The sequence below is a fragment of the Camponotus floridanus genome, unplaced genomic scaffold (genome assembly GCF_003227725.1).
Source record: "Camponotus floridanus strain SB8 unplaced genomic scaffold, Cflo_v7.5 scaffold286, whole genome shotgun sequence".
Lineage (NCBI taxonomy): Eukaryota > Metazoa > Arthropoda > Insecta > Hymenoptera > Formicidae > Camponotus > Camponotus floridanus.
The window spans coordinates 12,452-29,755 of NW_020229421.1; the positions used below are offsets into that span (position 1 = coordinate 12,452).

At 30.2% G+C, this 17,304-nt stretch overlaps 1 long non-coding RNA gene across 1 annotated transcript; it reads right to left on the reverse strand.

Moving 5' to 3' along the window:
- Positions 1-10,048: 10,048 nt before the first annotated feature.
- On the reverse strand, positions 10,049-11,132 carry LOC112638318. Its single transcript, XR_003122948.1, has 4 exons — positions 10,807-11,132; positions 10,389-10,574; positions 10,234-10,273; positions 10,049-10,158 (listed from the first exon to the last, which is right to left on the reverse strand). It is a non-coding gene; the product is annotated as an uncharacterized LOC112638318 (long non-coding RNA).
- Positions 11,133-17,304: the final 6,172 nt, after the last annotated feature.

Here is a 17,304-nt window from a genome sequence, read left to right on the forward strand (position 1 = left end):
ATGATTGCGTTACCTGATGACACTGTGCGAACATTGCCTGCTTTATCGATACAAGATGACACAGAGACCGCATATTGATTGCATGATGCGCTGGCAGAACGTGCTTAGCATGCTTGATTATTGGGGTTGGTAAAACTCTGCTTTATTTCTGCTGCATTTCTATCATTACATCGTAATGCACGTTATGCTCAACTTTTGCTGTGTTTCTGACAACATTAACTGAAACGGCATATTTTGCTAGAATATTGACAGCATTCTGCTGACATAGTATGCAGCACATAAATTGCAAAACGTGTTCTATCCGATTTTGCTATCTGGGATATGTTTTAAATAAATTAAGCATTTCATCTTCATCTTGTGCACAATTTTGTGTGTTTGAATGTTGTAAAAATTTTAAAATAAAAAGTTTTTTGAAAGCGCGGGAAAATTGTATTGGTATTGGATTTGAACAATTTCCACTTTGTTGTCGAACAGAGCCAAAAAAATTTTCAATACTATCTTGGTTTAATCGACGTGTTCGGAGATAAGGGAAATTATAATTCTTTAATATTTCCCAAAGTTCTATTATACCTTTAATTGTGATCTGCCAGCATTTAAAGCATTTAACATTAACATTAGAATCATTTTCTTTAATGACTTTTATAGATTTTAAAAAATATATCATTTCTTCTAAAAATTCTGCTTGTTTTTTGGTTCCAGTGAAAACTTTTCCGTACTCTTTAGGTGTAACTACAGATGAAGAATTTAACATATCAAATAATTTATCAAAATTATCAATCAAATCTATAGCATCAACTGCTTCAGTTGCAAACAAACCGGAAGACATTTGTGTGCACATACCCGCAGCTATATGATTACTAAATATTTGGACAGCATATTTTACTTTCATTTTTAAAAAATTATTAGGTTGAATATGATAATTAGATAATTTAGGAGCAGTTTTATCCATTATTTGCTGTCTCTTTGATAAAATTCTATAATGTGTGCCCACGAAGCTATTTTATTATTAAATTGAAAATTATGTTGTAATAAATTATTACGTGTAGCTTTAATTAAATGCGAGGTATCAAAAATATAAATTACTTTTTCTTCCTCAACAAAAAATGTAGAATTTTTTGTGGAAATGCCTAACTCGCGAGATAATAATATAAAATTCGACCCCATATCTGTCACCAATGTATGCACTCTAGCACCACAATTTTTTAACTTAATTATAATATTAAAAATTAAATTTTTCAAAATTTTACTGTTATATGCAGTTTCTACAAAACAATAGCAAACGGGGATTTTCTAATTACCTGCGATACTACGTGCCATTATAACTAAAGCACTTTTTGCAAGGAGGATTTATTGTAACCCGTATCTTCGAATCCTATTATCTCATCCCGCGATACATTATAAAATAAATGAGCTTTTAAACTCATTTCATCTAGACACAATATACAATGGCGCTCTATTAATGGTAATAAATTTAATTTTATAGAGAAAGCGTCAAAAACTTTATTATTTATTCCGGGTATAATATTCCACGAATTAGTAAATAATTGTAATGATCGTACGGAAGGCAAGGCAAGTGATTCCTTCAGTTTCCTATAATTGTGCGGACTTGAAAAATATAACGATAAGGCAAATTTGTTAAAGTCAGGATCGTATCTTGTACCACCTTTGCTTTTGATTTGTGTATCAATTTGCGTAGACAATAATTTGGCAAAATTTTAACTTACTAACTTAATTTTAATTTAATAACTTACTGCCTAAATTCCTCAAAGTTTCGTATTCGGCCTCTTCTTTAACCGTTGTTTCATTCCCGTTGCGCTTCTTTTTCTCCATTCGAAGTCTTCTAACGGTTTCCCGCAAGGATTTGTTTTGCGCTTTTAACTTCTTGATCTTCATGCGCAATTTTCTTTTTCGAGGATTGTCTTCTATTGCTTTTTTTGCCTCGATTGTAGGGATACTAGATCCTGCTGGACTGCTCCTATAATGTTACCAAATATATTAGATATTAGAATAAAAAGAAGAAAAATAAAAAGAAATAGAAAAATTAACTAATAATTATCATCTAAAATTAAAGATGAGAATAAAATGTATGAAAATAATAGATGCATGAAATCTGTATATTAATTTAAAGGAAGTTATAATTGAACAAAGTATAAATACATAATTAAACAAAGTATAAATAAAAAAATTATTATTACATTTATATAATTTTAAATTAAATAATAAAAAGTAAAATTTATTTAAAAAAAATAAAATTTACTTTAAAAGTTTACTTTAAAATTTACTTTGAATAAAATATAAAGTTATTATATATACAACATTTTAAAGAAATATGTGTAGATGTACAGATGTTTCAATCTCTCATCAGTACAAGAAATAATATTAATAATAATATTAATAATTATAATATTAATAGATTAATATATTAATATTAATATATTAATATAGTTTTAAAAAATGAAAATTTTTGATTATATCCTTCATATTAGTAATAGTACATAATAGTCTTTTAATATTCTTCCATAACATGATTTAATTTATTTCTTATACTGATAAGAATTAAATTGTTTTTGTATCTGTAAATTAGTGTGTAAGAAATACATTGAAAAATATAATATTGTATCATTTCCAATTTATCATTAATTTTTGTAGATAATTATGACAACTATTTTACACAATTTTTTTTAATACAGCAATGTTTTATTAAAATAATTTTTTGTAAAATAGTTTTATACAATAATGTTTTACTACTGAGATGACTCGACTTCTTTTTTTTACCTTTTTTTGAAAAGGTAATTTTTTTAGGATATCACTAATTTTTGTAGACAATTAAGAAATAACTATTTTGCACATTAACTTTGTTTAATGTAACATTTTTGTAGTTTAAATAATACTATGTCTTGTGCATAAAACAGTTTTCTACAATAACATAAAATTTTTTACAATTTAATACTGACACATGATTAACTTTTTTATACTTTTTAAAAAAGTTAAGTTTTAAAAAAGTAATTTTTGAAGATATGTTAAATATCCAAATAAATAAGCAAAGAATCCGCCACCAGCCCCGCCATTTCATTAAAATGACGATCTTCTCTACTTAATATACTTTTTGCAAACTTCGTAAAGTTAAAATATTAATAAAGCTACATTCTTCAATTAATTCCAGGTAAAGTTCACTTTAATAAAATTTTAATTTTAGGTTTAGTTACAAACCTTCGACATTTTCAATGAAGAAAAATCGTCTCTAAATAACTTTAGAAATCTGTTATTAATGTTACTAGATAATGTGATAGTGCAGGAGACTGCATATAGGATGAGTTTTATTTCGTGTACCAATTTTTTTTATGCGAAGGATTACTGCTCAGGTAGCAAGCACACGTTATTTTGACGTTCCAAACTAATCATTTTTGGTCATATGTCGTCAAAATGACTGATTATTGTTACATGACTTTATATTGACGTCTTGATATAACATTATTTTGACGTCATTTTTCAGTCATGAAGTGACGATTATTTTATTATGAATGTCATTAGTTACAGCGATCCCATAAAAAAAATCTTTAAAAATTTTGTATCTAACATGACTTATTTCGCGATCAGACTTTATATATACCGGGTGTTTCAGACCACCCGTACACCCCATTTTAAAGCAAAGGAAGTGATTATTTTGAAAAATGTTTCAGACAAAAGTTGTTGAAGATAAAGTAATGCATTACATGGGTAAATTTGATTGACCTTGGGTGGCGTCGTGAAGGTCATGTCAAGGTCGACTTGAATTTTTTAAATGGGAACCCCTATTTTTCATTGCATATTCTTGTAGCTTATCTCGAGAGCTTTCCAAAACACTATAATTAAGTACCTTTTTATTAAGTACTTTTTGAGTTATAAGGCTTGAAATAATTTCTTAATTTTACATAAACCATAAAATATCTAGTAAACCATTCATTTTTCGATTATCTTACCTTCATACTTTTATGTACAAATGAGAGGAATCAATTGGTGTAAAGAAAACACATAGTTGTTTCTAAGAAAAAATATGTAATTTGCAATTAACAATTCCATATTTTTTCTTAGAAACAACTATGTGTTTTCTTTACACCAATTGATTCCTCTCATTATTTTGTACATAAAAGTATGAAGGTAAGATAATCGAAAAATGAATGGTTTACTAGATATTTTATGGTTTATATAAAATTAAGAAATTATTTTAAGCCTTATAACTCAAAAAGTACTTAATAAAAAGGTACTTAATTATAGTGTTTTGGAAAGCTCTCGAGATAAGCTACAAGAATATGCAATGAAAAATAGGGGTTCCCATTTAAAAAATTCAAGTCGACCTTGACATGACCTTCACGACGCCACCCAAGGTCAATCAAATTTACCCATGTAATGCATTACTTTATCTTCAACAACTTTTGTCTGAAACATTTTTCAAAATAACCACTTCCTTTGCTTTAAAATGGGGTGTACGGGTGGTCTGAAACACCCGGTATATATATATATATATATATATATATATATATATATATATTTATATTTATATATATATATGTATATTTATATTTATATATACAGGGTGTCCGTCGATTTTCGACCAAAATGAAATAAATAAGTAGATTGGCTCGAATTAAGAAGGAATGACCTGTATTGTTTTGGGATTGTCGCAATAATTAACGAAATATTAAATAAAACAGATCGGCCAATCTGCGTGAGTAAAAGCGCGCGGCGACGAGAGTCGTCCCACCGTAATCCGATACTACGAGCGCGGCGAAGCGGTGGGCGGGTCGCTCTCCGAGACATGATGGTGGTTTGCGATATATCGCAATACCGCGCTGAAAAATGACCCGTCCCCCCTTTTCGTGGCGAGAAAATGATGCGCTATCATTTCCACACCACCTTGCGGTAGATAGCATGGTGCGCTTTTTTTATAGTGGTTTTCCCCATAGGCCTATTCCACTCTCAATTTAAAAATTATTCAAAATGCCATTTACTATACGCTGAATATATCGTAAATGTAAAAAATTAATAGACAGTACCTCTACAAAAATTGATTCGTGGTTGAAAATCCCTCGATAAAATGTATTGCACACGTTGATAATGTGATACGATGATAAAATTCTTCAAGAATCCTTTCTTCATCTCGTACACGAAGACGCACTGCTGGACCGGTTATCCCGATATTATGCACGACACTCAGTTTCACATAATTATTGCACAACACGTAAAATTGTACGGCTACTTGGTTTTCGTGCACGCCCGAGAAATGATTCCATGTAAATTGCGGCCGCACGATAAGTATTTTCTCCCGTTAGTCCGTATGCCACAATCATATCCGTATATTCCTGCAGAGTACACTTCATTTTCTCTGTTAATTTACTACACAAACACAAGATTTTTATTAAAACGTCTTAGCTCTCGCACGCTGTTACCAGACTGCGTACGCCAGCAGCACGCAACTACAGCTGACAGCTGAGCGGACTGTGAGTGTAATCATAGTGCGCAGGCGTCGAACTCACACGTACGCTTACACTCGCATGTCCGCTCAGCTGTCAGCTGTAGTTGCGTGCTGCTGGCGTACGCAGTCTGGTAACAGCGTGCGAGAGCTAAGACGTTTTAATAAAAATCTTGTGCATAGTAAATTAACAGAGAAAATGAAGTGTACTCTGCAGGAATATACGGATATGATTGTGGCATACGTACTAACGGGAGAAAATACTTATCGTGCGGCCGCAATTTACATGGAATCATTTCTCGGGCGTGCACGAAAACCAGGTGGCCGTACAATTTTACGTGTTGTGCAATAATTATGTGAAACTGAGTGTCGTGCATAATATCGGGATAACCGGTCCAGCAGTGCGTCTTCGTGTACGAGATGAAGAAAGGATTCTTGAAAAATTTTATCATCGTATCACATTATCAACGTGTGCAATACATTTTATCGAGGGATTTTCAACCACGAATCAATTTTTGTAAAGGTACTGTCCATTAATTTTTTACATTTACGATATATTCAGCGTATAGTAAATGGCATTTTGAATAATTTTTAAATTGAGAGTGTAATAGGCCTATAAGGGAAACCACTATAAAAAAAGCGCACCATGCTATCTACTGTAAGGTGGTGTGGAAATGATAACGCATCATTTTCTCGCCATGAAAAGGGGGGACGGGTCATTTTTCGGCGCGGTATTGCGATATATCGCAAACCACCATCATGTCTCGGAGAGCGACCCGCTCACCGCTTTGCCGCGCTCGTAGTATCGGATTACGGTGGGACGACTCTCGTCGCCGCGCGCTTTTACTCACGCAGATTGGCCGATCTTTTTTATTTAATATTTCGTTTAATATTTCGCGTTAATTATTGCGACAATCCCAAAGCAATACAGGTCATTCCTTTTTAATTCGAGCGAATCTTATTAAAACTTATTTATTTCATTAAGGTCGAAAATCGACGGACACCCTGTATATAAAAGATTTTATACAAATATGCAAAGTTTACCTATTTCTTTCTTCTATTTTCGTTAAACAGTAATCGGGCTTGAGGAGCTAATATTATGCAATAATGTTAAAGTCAGTAAATAAGAATAGATTTAATAACGTTGAAATACATTTAAATTAAGTAACTATTAATGACTGTACGCATTATGTGATGAAATGTATAAGTAACTATTAATGAATATGCGCATTATATGATGAAATGTAAACGTACGTTTCTGTCATCAACTGGACTCTCTTCAGTACAAATAAATAAATTTTAGGAAAATTAAAACTTAAAAATTACAAGGATTACGCTTATCGCATGAATGGTATCCAAGTGAACCGTATATTCGGCTGTGTAATTAACTGTGTAATTTCTTAGCAGTACTAGGTGACCACGTGGTGGATGTTTCCAGAACGTTTCTCCTCCTCTCATGTTCCCCGTACAGTGTCTTGGCAAAGACATGCAGAAAGAAACAAGCAAAGAGGCCGATGATTCTTCTAAATTCAGATTAGATCCATAAATCTATTAGTTATCAAACTATAACTCAAAAATTAAAAATTCTTGGTCAACATTCACCTCATAAAATCGACCGAATAAACTGACACAATAAAGCCATAGTACAGGATAATACATCCGTCTCGAAGAAAGACATTAAATAGACTATTAACGTCAAAGTTCAGAGATAAACAAAGCGTTCAAAATCAAAATAAAATCATGACGTTAAGTATAATAAAAATCTTTGAATCGGAAACAAAGAAAGTACATTGATTTATGATTAAAATTTTTTGAAAGTTTCAATGATCGGTAAATAGGAATCATGTAATAATTCGGTGTCTTCTTGTAAATTAAGCCCCGCAGTCTGTCTCTTTATGAATAACATTTCAGAAGTTAATCTTCTAAAATAGCATGGCTCATTGTCAAGAATCTGAACGCCCTCCCAATCGAAATCATGTTTATATTGGAGTCTATGTTCAGTGATAACAGAATTTTTTTGAGTGCAACTATTTATCTGGTTGCGATGCTCTGCAATTCTAATTTTTACCAATCTTTTAGTTTGGCCGACGTACGAGGCCTCACAATCCTTGCAATTAATGCGGTAGACCACATTATTCTTAGAGAATTTGGGGAGAGGATCTTTTAGAGTTCTGATATATGGTTTTAAAGTATTCCAGTCAGTATAAGCGGGTCGAAAACCGGCTTTATTCGTAAGCGAATTAAACTTTTCGGATACTGATTTTATATAAGGTAGCAAGAAAAAAGATCGAGGGTCTGCAGTCTTGTTTATTTTAGAATCTAATAAATTATTCCGGTTGAGTAAATATTTAAAACGGGAATTAATTATGTCAAATATAAAATTAAACGGATAACCATTGTCAATGAGAATTTCTATGATAAGGGTAAAATTTTTTTGATGAAAAGTAGGATCCGATAAAAGAAAAATCCTGTCTGTAAGTCCAATTATTGTGCCCTTTTTTTGACATATCGGATGGTGTGAGAAGTAATTTAAGTAACGTCCAGAAAATGTAGGTTTATGATACCAGTCAAAATAACATGGCCATCCTGCACGATGATAGTTACGTCTAGAAAATTCAATCTGTTATTGTCACCTATTTCCATCGTAAATTGTAATCTGGGATGGAAAGAGTTGAAAACATCTAACACTGATTCAAGGCCATCGCATAAAATCATTAATGCTATATCGTCTACATATCTGATATACATCGGGATCGTGAACGGCAAACTAGACAATGCCTTACATTTTAAATCCTGCAGTACAATGTCTGCTATGATAGGTGACAAAGGAGAACCCATCGGTGTGCCAAATGTCTGTTTGTAAATTATATTGTTGAAAGTGAGAGTGAATAAGTGGAGTTTAAGATTAAATTCACAGCCACAATGAACTCCTCTAACGGGATGCTTGTATTTCCTGAAATGAACTCCCATCTTTTTTTAATTCCTTCTATAACCAAATTATGCGGAATGTTAGTGAAAAGAGAGACCACGTCAAATGAAACTAAACGAAAATTATTCTCAACTGTAATTTTTTGTAATCTTTGGATTAAATGGAAGCTATTTATGACTTGGCTTATTGGAGGCGGAATGATATCATGATTTTATGAATGATATCATGTATGAAAGCCGCTAATGAATAAACAGGATTGATAGAAGACATGATTATCCAAAGGAGGTGATTCTCTTTGTGTACCTTCGGTAGTCCATATGCTCTAGGAAGGACAGCAACAAAAGAATTCAAATGTCTATACTTTACTGTCGTGATGTAATCAAGTCTCTTCCATCTCATGAGTAATGTGTGTAGATCCGAAGTTAATCTATTAATAGGATTTCGTGGTACTGTCATATATGTATTGGTGTCATTAAGTAAATTTTCCATATTGTTGATGTACGTGAGTCTGTCCATAGAAACTGTAAGGGTAACAACCCTTATCGGCACGAGTAAATAAGATGTCCGGGTTCTTTTTTATAAAATCTTTTGTTACTAAGATTACGCTCTTAATGTTCTTATCTATCTCAGTAGGTGAAAAACTACTATTACCTAAATTTTTTATGATGGGTATGGAACGGTTTCTGATGTCCATTACTAATTCCGGTTCTCTTTTTTGAATCTTGCAAAAATTGTTCTCAATATGTTTGATGAATTCGGATGTCAACCTATCATTATATGCAAAGGGCGGTAAACAAAACCCATCATCTAATTGCAATAGTCCTCGAACTTCAATCGGGATATCTTTGGTTGAAAGATTGACAAATTTTTTTCGAAGAGTTAAAGGTGATGAGGGAGGATCTGCAAAAGAAGAAGGACAGACTCTTACCTCCCCATCATAACCTCCATTGGTAGTCGATACCTTATCTGACAATTGTTGTTCTGACTAATTTTTCAGATGTGAGACCACAATAATCGACTGTATATTGTCTTCACTGTTGTTAAAACCATTGTCACGTTTTTTTATGCGAGTAAGAATAATTGATGGGCATCACTCTCTTACACCGTTCATGTTTGTCAATGAGCCATTGCCATTTACTATTAACCTTTCTAGATTCTCTCAAAAAATAAAAATGAAGAGAGCGAGTAGCACCTATGTAAAAAACATTCCATAAATGTAATGGAAAATATTTGTAAATATTCCATGATAATTCATATAGCCCATTTTTTAAAAACTGTAATTGTCTATACGCGTCGTTTATCTCTAATCTCAACAAACGAAGTCCATAATCAAGTTTGGCTTTTTGCATAGCTCTTCTAGATTTGCAATGGAAAAAGTTGGAATCATTCCCAAGTTAATATGTCGACAAGTTAATATGTCGGGGAAATACTTCATTTTTGACGCAATTCTTCAAGAATTTGACCTGTAAATTAATTCTAATAATGGCTCTATTGTATTTATCCCAACTTTTTAACCATTTTACACTTTTGTAACCGAGTAAATATTTAATCGAGTGAAAAAATGATGGAGTGCCGTTTAAATTATTGTTAAAACGCATTTTATTGCCTGCGTAATTTAATAAAAGTAAAAGAGGCTCCTATCTAAATAAATATTAAAATATTATATAATTCTATTTTCATATCTGCTTCCATTTTTTGTGTTTCCTTCTGTTGTCCTGTTTTGCCCAGAATTTGTACTTTTTCATGTTATGTTGTTTCAGAAGGAACTTGAATTGCATCTCTGTAAAAAAGATTTTAATTATTATTTTTTACATTATTTTCTGCATATATTTTTTTATAGTGAATGTAATTATACTTATGCATTTTCTTCCTCCATATTTGAAATAGCTGCATTGCTGCAAAATAATTATATTTTATTATTTACATATTAAATGTTGTATATTCTTATTATAAAAAACAAATTATTTCAAGCAAACATGAATAATCTAATTTTTAAAAATGTTAACTTACTTTTTGTCAAAAATCGACCCAGAAAATTTTGTGGGTATAGCTAAGTGGAGGCGAGCTCTAATTTTGTTCACATTGTACCATTTTTCTTCAAAATGTAAATGGCACAAACGACAGTTTTGACTCGCATATTCTGGACCTTTTGGTCCCAAATCTGATCTTCCGCATGCTCGCGTCCATTGCAACTATCTGTATATATAGAAATAAATATAAGAAAATAAATATAGAGTATAATATAAATAAATATGTATATTATAATTATAGAAATATAAAAAATATACTATATGAAGGAAAATATAAAAAAATATACTATATGAAGAAAAATAGTTTATATAAAATATAATTAATAAATAATAAATAAATAATTAGTAAATAATATATAATAAATAATAAATAAAAAATAATTAAAGTGATATCATACCTATCATACTCCTTTGGAAATTTAAAAAAATGTGTTTTCTCCACATTTTCTTGTAAATTGCAATCGGATACTTCACAATATAATTTTTTTTTGGCACTCATTTTTTTCCTCTTTTATCTACGTCTTTTTTATTCTTCTTATAGTCTTCAATATAATCATATACCTGAAACAGAGCTAAGATCAAACTATTCCTACAGGAGAATTGAAGATCTGTATAATATTTTGTCACGGGCGAATTCCGCGTGAATCGCCGTCGGATAGCCGGAGTCGGGGCTAATTTCATTAGCACATTGTTCAGCGTAGCAGCGCTAAGTTTTTTAACTAAAATTTTTTTATATGTATTAATTTTTAATTTTTATATAAATTTTTATTTTTTATTTATTAATTTCTAATTTTTAATTTTTTTAATAATTTTTAATTTTGTATTTTGTATTATCGTTTTCTTTTTTTTTTAATTAAACTTTTCAGGATATATGCTTATGATTATTGCAATGTATATGATTGTTCATATTTTCAATTCGATTTTTTATAATAGATATACTACAATTCATTTAATATCATGTTTCTTTTAATATTGAAAATAAAAAAGAAATATGTCTATTTTATAGTAAAAATTTTTATTCAGTTGGCGCAACTTTTTAATATTATTTGTAGGAAATTAAAACAATTATTTTGTACAATTTTTTTAACTAAAATATTTTAAGTTTTTATTTTCAATTAGCGTAATTTTTGGATTCATTATTTTTCTAGGAAATAATGTAGAAAATTAAAACAACTATTTTGTATAACTTTTTTTGGTTAAAGTATTTTTATAAGTATTTTTAAAGTATTTTTATTTTCACTTAGCGCAATTTTTTTGATATCATTATTTTTGTAGTGTCATATTTTTTGATATCATTTTTTTTGATATCATTATTTTTGATATACAATACAGTAGTTTTTTACAGTTAATAATACATTATTTTGCAAATACATATACTGTTTTTTACGCGGATTTAGCACCTTTTTTTACCTTTTTTTTAAGAGGGTAATTTTTTTAGGGATATCACTCTTTTTTGTACTATATGTTAAACATCTTTAAATAAATGAGCAAAGCCACCACCCCCGTCATATTTCATTAAAATTCGACGGTCCTCTTTGCTTACTTTACAGGGTGGGGAAAAAGTATGGAAGCAAACAATTATTTCCGAAACTATTCATTTTTCGACAAAATGTCTTAGACATCATTTTTATGGTATGAAAAGATGTATTATGTGGCATAGACGGCATGACCTTGAAATGACCCTTACGAGCTGCATACAAATAACGTAAAAAATTTCAAATGGAACTCGTCAGTTTTTGTTACAGATTCTTGTAGCTGATGTCGAAACGTTTACAAAACACTACATATGAGCCCCATTCCCTTAAAAACATTCCCAGTTACGAAACAATTGTGATAATTCCTACTTTTTATTTCCTACTTTTGGCTTATCCTTTACGAAACCTGTTTCATTAAATCGTTGAATTGTCTTAGCAACGGTAGATCTTACTATGTCCGGTTGTCCGATTCGAAAAGTTTCATTAAACAAAACTAACTTCATCGTGAGTTCTTTCATTCTCACCCCAACCACGCATCATCAACAGCGATATTCGCTCTCGTTCTGTTAATCGGGCCATCGTGAAAATAACATTTGAAATTACAGAAATGAAAATCAGTAACAATTCCTATGATAGAAAACGACAAAAATAGCAAATTTTCAAAACACAATATCCGAAACTTGTATGCCAATTGACACTACTTTTTTAAGGATAAAATAAATGATAATAATAAATAAGGTAGCGATGATCAAAAAATCAAAAAAATTCTATGAATACTCATAGACAGTGTATCATATGACAACAGGTACAATTACATGTTATTAGTGGACGCAACTGAACGTCATGATGCGAAATCAGTAAGCTATGTATAGATATTCAGATTCTTCAAACTTCTTTGCTATTCTTATTGCAAAAATAACGGATAACTACAAATCAATATGTCATTAGAAACCGTACACCCCTTTTCTTTCAAAAACTAAGCATTTTAGAGAAAAACGTTTTCGACAAAAATTGTATGGTTTTGAGGGGAACATAAGATGGTGTCATTGGTTTGACCTTGGATGGCATCGTTAAGATCAGGACAAGGACACCTTTAATTTCTTAAATGAACCACCTATTTTTGTGGTTTCCTGCCAAAACCTCCACGTGTGGCTGGAGCAGCGTCCGCCATTCTGTGATTGAGTAATATATTATTAAAAAAATGCTTTTTCAAATCATATATAATATTTATCCTGAAACATTGGAATTCTTTGAAAGTATTATTGATAATTGTGCCAGATATAGCCTTATCTACTATATTTATCTACTATATTTATCTACTATATTTTTATAAGAAATTCTGTCATGTTTCAAAAGGTCTTATCAAACTCCACATGTTGGAGAGTCACGCTTCATGATCAAAATCAAGAATATGTAATAATCAATTATAATCTCAAGTATTTGATTATAACCCAATTTGTTAGAGATTATAAAATCTGATTTTATAATCGTTACTAACAATATAAACAAAACAGAAATTATATTCTAATGAAATAGAACTTGAAAATACAATTGACATTTTTTGATAGTTACATTATTCTTTATTTTTAATTATAAAGTGTGAACACGCGATTCATCAACACGTGTTAATGAATTTGACAAGGCATTTTGATAGAATTTCTTATGTGTAAGAATACTCATTTTCTAAACATCTCATATGATTGGCCGAAAAATATGCGAGGATTATTTTGTTATAAAACGTGAAAGGACGAAAAATTTCTCAAACATATATACTTACGTTATTTTTTTCAACCTCTTTCTAACACGTGAATCACGGAAGAAGATTGTGATCGATTGTCCATATGGCTTTTTATGCAAACGTCATGTCCGGTGTTTCAAAAAATAGCGCGTATTTTTTCTTTATTTTGTTAACAGTGAGGACATCTTTCAAAGAATATTACATAGATTTTAAAGATAAATGAACAAACTCGATTGTTAACATAATAAATAAGCATGCAATTTTAATCGTAAGAGATATTTAATATATTATACTATTAATTAAGATAACTATTGCGATACTTATTAGTACAAATATATTAAGATAACTATTGCGATACTTAGGAGTACAAATAAGTCTCCGCCGTTTGACAAAAGATGGCCTCACCAGTAAGTTATGGTTGAAATTGTCAGATGTAAAACGTCATATCGTAAAGTTGGACATCTGGCAACACCATAACCTTGAAATATTAGCGATTTTGTATTAGCATCACATAATTTTTTTCGTGCGAAAATGTCGAGTTTTGAGCCGAATAAGTGTCATTTACGGGAACTTTTGATTTACTTCTTTAATTTGAAGAAATCTGCAGCTGAGGCGCATCAATTGCTTGTAGAAGCATATGGTGAGGCTGCTTTAAGTGAGAGAAGTTGTCGTTTCATAAGAACGGTGAGTTTGACGTCGAAGACAAAGAACGTAGCGGAAGGCCGAAAGTGTACGAAGACGCAGAATTGGAAGCATTATTGGAGGAAGATTCGTGCCAAACGCAAGAAGAACTTGCACTTACATTAGGAGTGACTCAACAAGCAATTTCACATCGTTTAAAATCGTTTGGAATGATTCAAACGCAAGGAAATTGGGTTCCATATGAACTGAAGCCGAAAAACGTTGAACGCCGATTTTGCACATGTGAAATGCTGCTTGCCAGGCATAAACGAAAGGGTTTTTTGCATCGTATAGTCACTGGTGATGAAAAATGGATTCACTACGATAACCCAAAAAAGAGGAAATCATGGGGATCATGTGGCCATGCTTCAACATCGACAGCCAATCCGAATATTCATGAAAAAAGACTCATGTTGTGTATTTGGTGGGATCAGCTTGGTGTTGTGTATTATGAGTTGCTCAAACCGAACGAAATCATTACTGGGGCTCTCTACCGAACACAATTGATGAGATTGAGCCGAGCACTCAAGGAAAAACGCGCCCACTACTACTCCAGACACGACAAAATTATTCTCCTGCATGATAATGTTCGTCCATATGTTGCGGCGCCGGTCAAAACCTACTTGGAAACACTCAATTGGGAAGTACTACCCCACCCGCCATACCAGACATTGCCCCTTCGGATTATCACTTGTTCCGATCGATGGCACATGGCCTGTCTGAGCAGCACTTCACATCATATGAAGATATCAAAAATTGGGTCGATTCGTGGATAGCCTCAAAAGATGAAGAGTTTTTCCGACGCGGTATCCGTATGCCAGAAAGATGGGAAAAAGTAGTGGCTAGCGATGGACAATACTTTGAATAAAACATAAGGTACCGTTCTTTCACAATAAATGCTAAATTTTTGATAAAAAACGGCGGAGACTTATTTGTATTCCTAATAATAAAATTAATATTTAAAATTAATATTAATAAAATGAATAAAATGATTAAAAGAAAAGCGTAGAATTAATGAATCATTTATTTTTAATGTTTAAAATATTATTAAAGAATATTATTTGTAAATTTGTTTATAAAAAAGGGGCATTTTATAATTCATTCAATAGCTTATTTTTATTGCTGAATGATATTTTATAATTGTAACAGTAACATATTATAAAATCAAATTTTTCCTATTTAATTTTTCTGCCTTTTATATAAACTGATATTGTATTATGATTATTGCTGGAACATATAAATCTTTGGAGTTTTTTTCTCAAGTGTATTTTATAAATAATTTATAAATCATTTTCTCTAAACTTATCTAACAAGCTGTTTTTTGTGTTCAAATTTATGATGAGAGTCTCAAATTCTTTGCTTTGCATCAAGTTACCGACTTTGTCTTGAATCGAAAGCACTAAAACACATTCAATATACACATAATTAAATTATAGTACATATTATTACATAAAAGGACATATTTATAGACGATAATTATATTATTTCTAATATGTAATATTTGAACTTTACCTTTAGCAGATAGCACACGTTCATTTTATATACGTTTCTTAAACGTATCTAATGTTTTTTAATCGTAAAGTATTAATTAAAAACGTTTCGAGAAAAACGTTTTTAAAATTATAATTAAGAAAACGTATTTTTCACGTTTCTATAAACAGAATAACAACTGATTTTTAATTAATATCAAATTATATATACATATAAACATACACACATACATATATATACATATATATATATATATATATATATATATATATATATGTATATATATGTATGTGTGTATGTTTATATGTATATATAATTTGATAATAATTAAAAATCAGTTGTTATTCTGTTTATAGAAACGTGAAAAATACGTTTTCTTAATTATAATTTTAAAACCGTTTTTCTCGAAACGTTTTTAATATATATATATATATATATATATATATATATATATACGTATATATATATATATATATATATATATATATATAATTATTACGAAAACTATATATTAAGCCAGTTATTTTAATTTTTAGCATCAAATAAAATTTGAAATTTGCTCGAAGATGACAGATAATTTGCGATTCTACAATCGTAAAAAATTATATGATATGGAGATATTATGTACTTATATTCATCAAATTCCAACAAATTTTAATAGAAAGAGAAGAAGATTAATGGACGTGATATTGGAAAATAACTTTTCTTTATTAATTTATTAAAATTAATTTATTCACACACTATAGCTCCATATATCTGCGAATAAATATGCGATTTAGTGTATCTAATCAAATATAATAAATAGAAAATTTTAAAATTCCATATGTTAAACAGATTATTTGTCCCCCATCTTTCTTTCTTTCTTTTTTTTTAATTTGATATCATCCAATTATGAAATCATTACATCAAAAACATACAATAAAATTTGCAGTTTTTGAAATAAAACAAAAAAAAATGAAATAAAAGAAGATTATAGGAAAGCTCAAAAAATCTTGGAAGAAAATTCTCTAACCACTTTCCACTTCTAAACACTTTTGTAAAAAAAAAAAAAAAAATAGAATTGTTTCAAGTGAAAGATTTATATGTGGAGTGATCATATAATCTACAGAATTACAACACATTTTTTTCTTTTATTGACAATCAATTTTATTTAACTAACCAAAAAAATTTATATGACATGCTGTTTAACATTTATTTACTGAAGTTCACTTATTTTATTATATTTAACATATTTATAGACGAAAACTTTTGAAGAAGTTTTCCAAATAAAATTTCTTAGGCGTGACAGTGAAGTCAAGCGCTTAAACTTTTTATAATATATGCTAAGATCGAACTTTTGAACTATCGAATTACCGCCATTTCCTCCTGATTTGTCTCCTTCTGATTTGTTTCCTCCTGATGAACTTGTATTCTTTCAGCAGGAAATATATACTTATATTCATTAAATTTTGACAAATTTTAAGAGAATTTTCAATAAAAAGAAAAGAAGATTAATGAACGTGATATTGAGA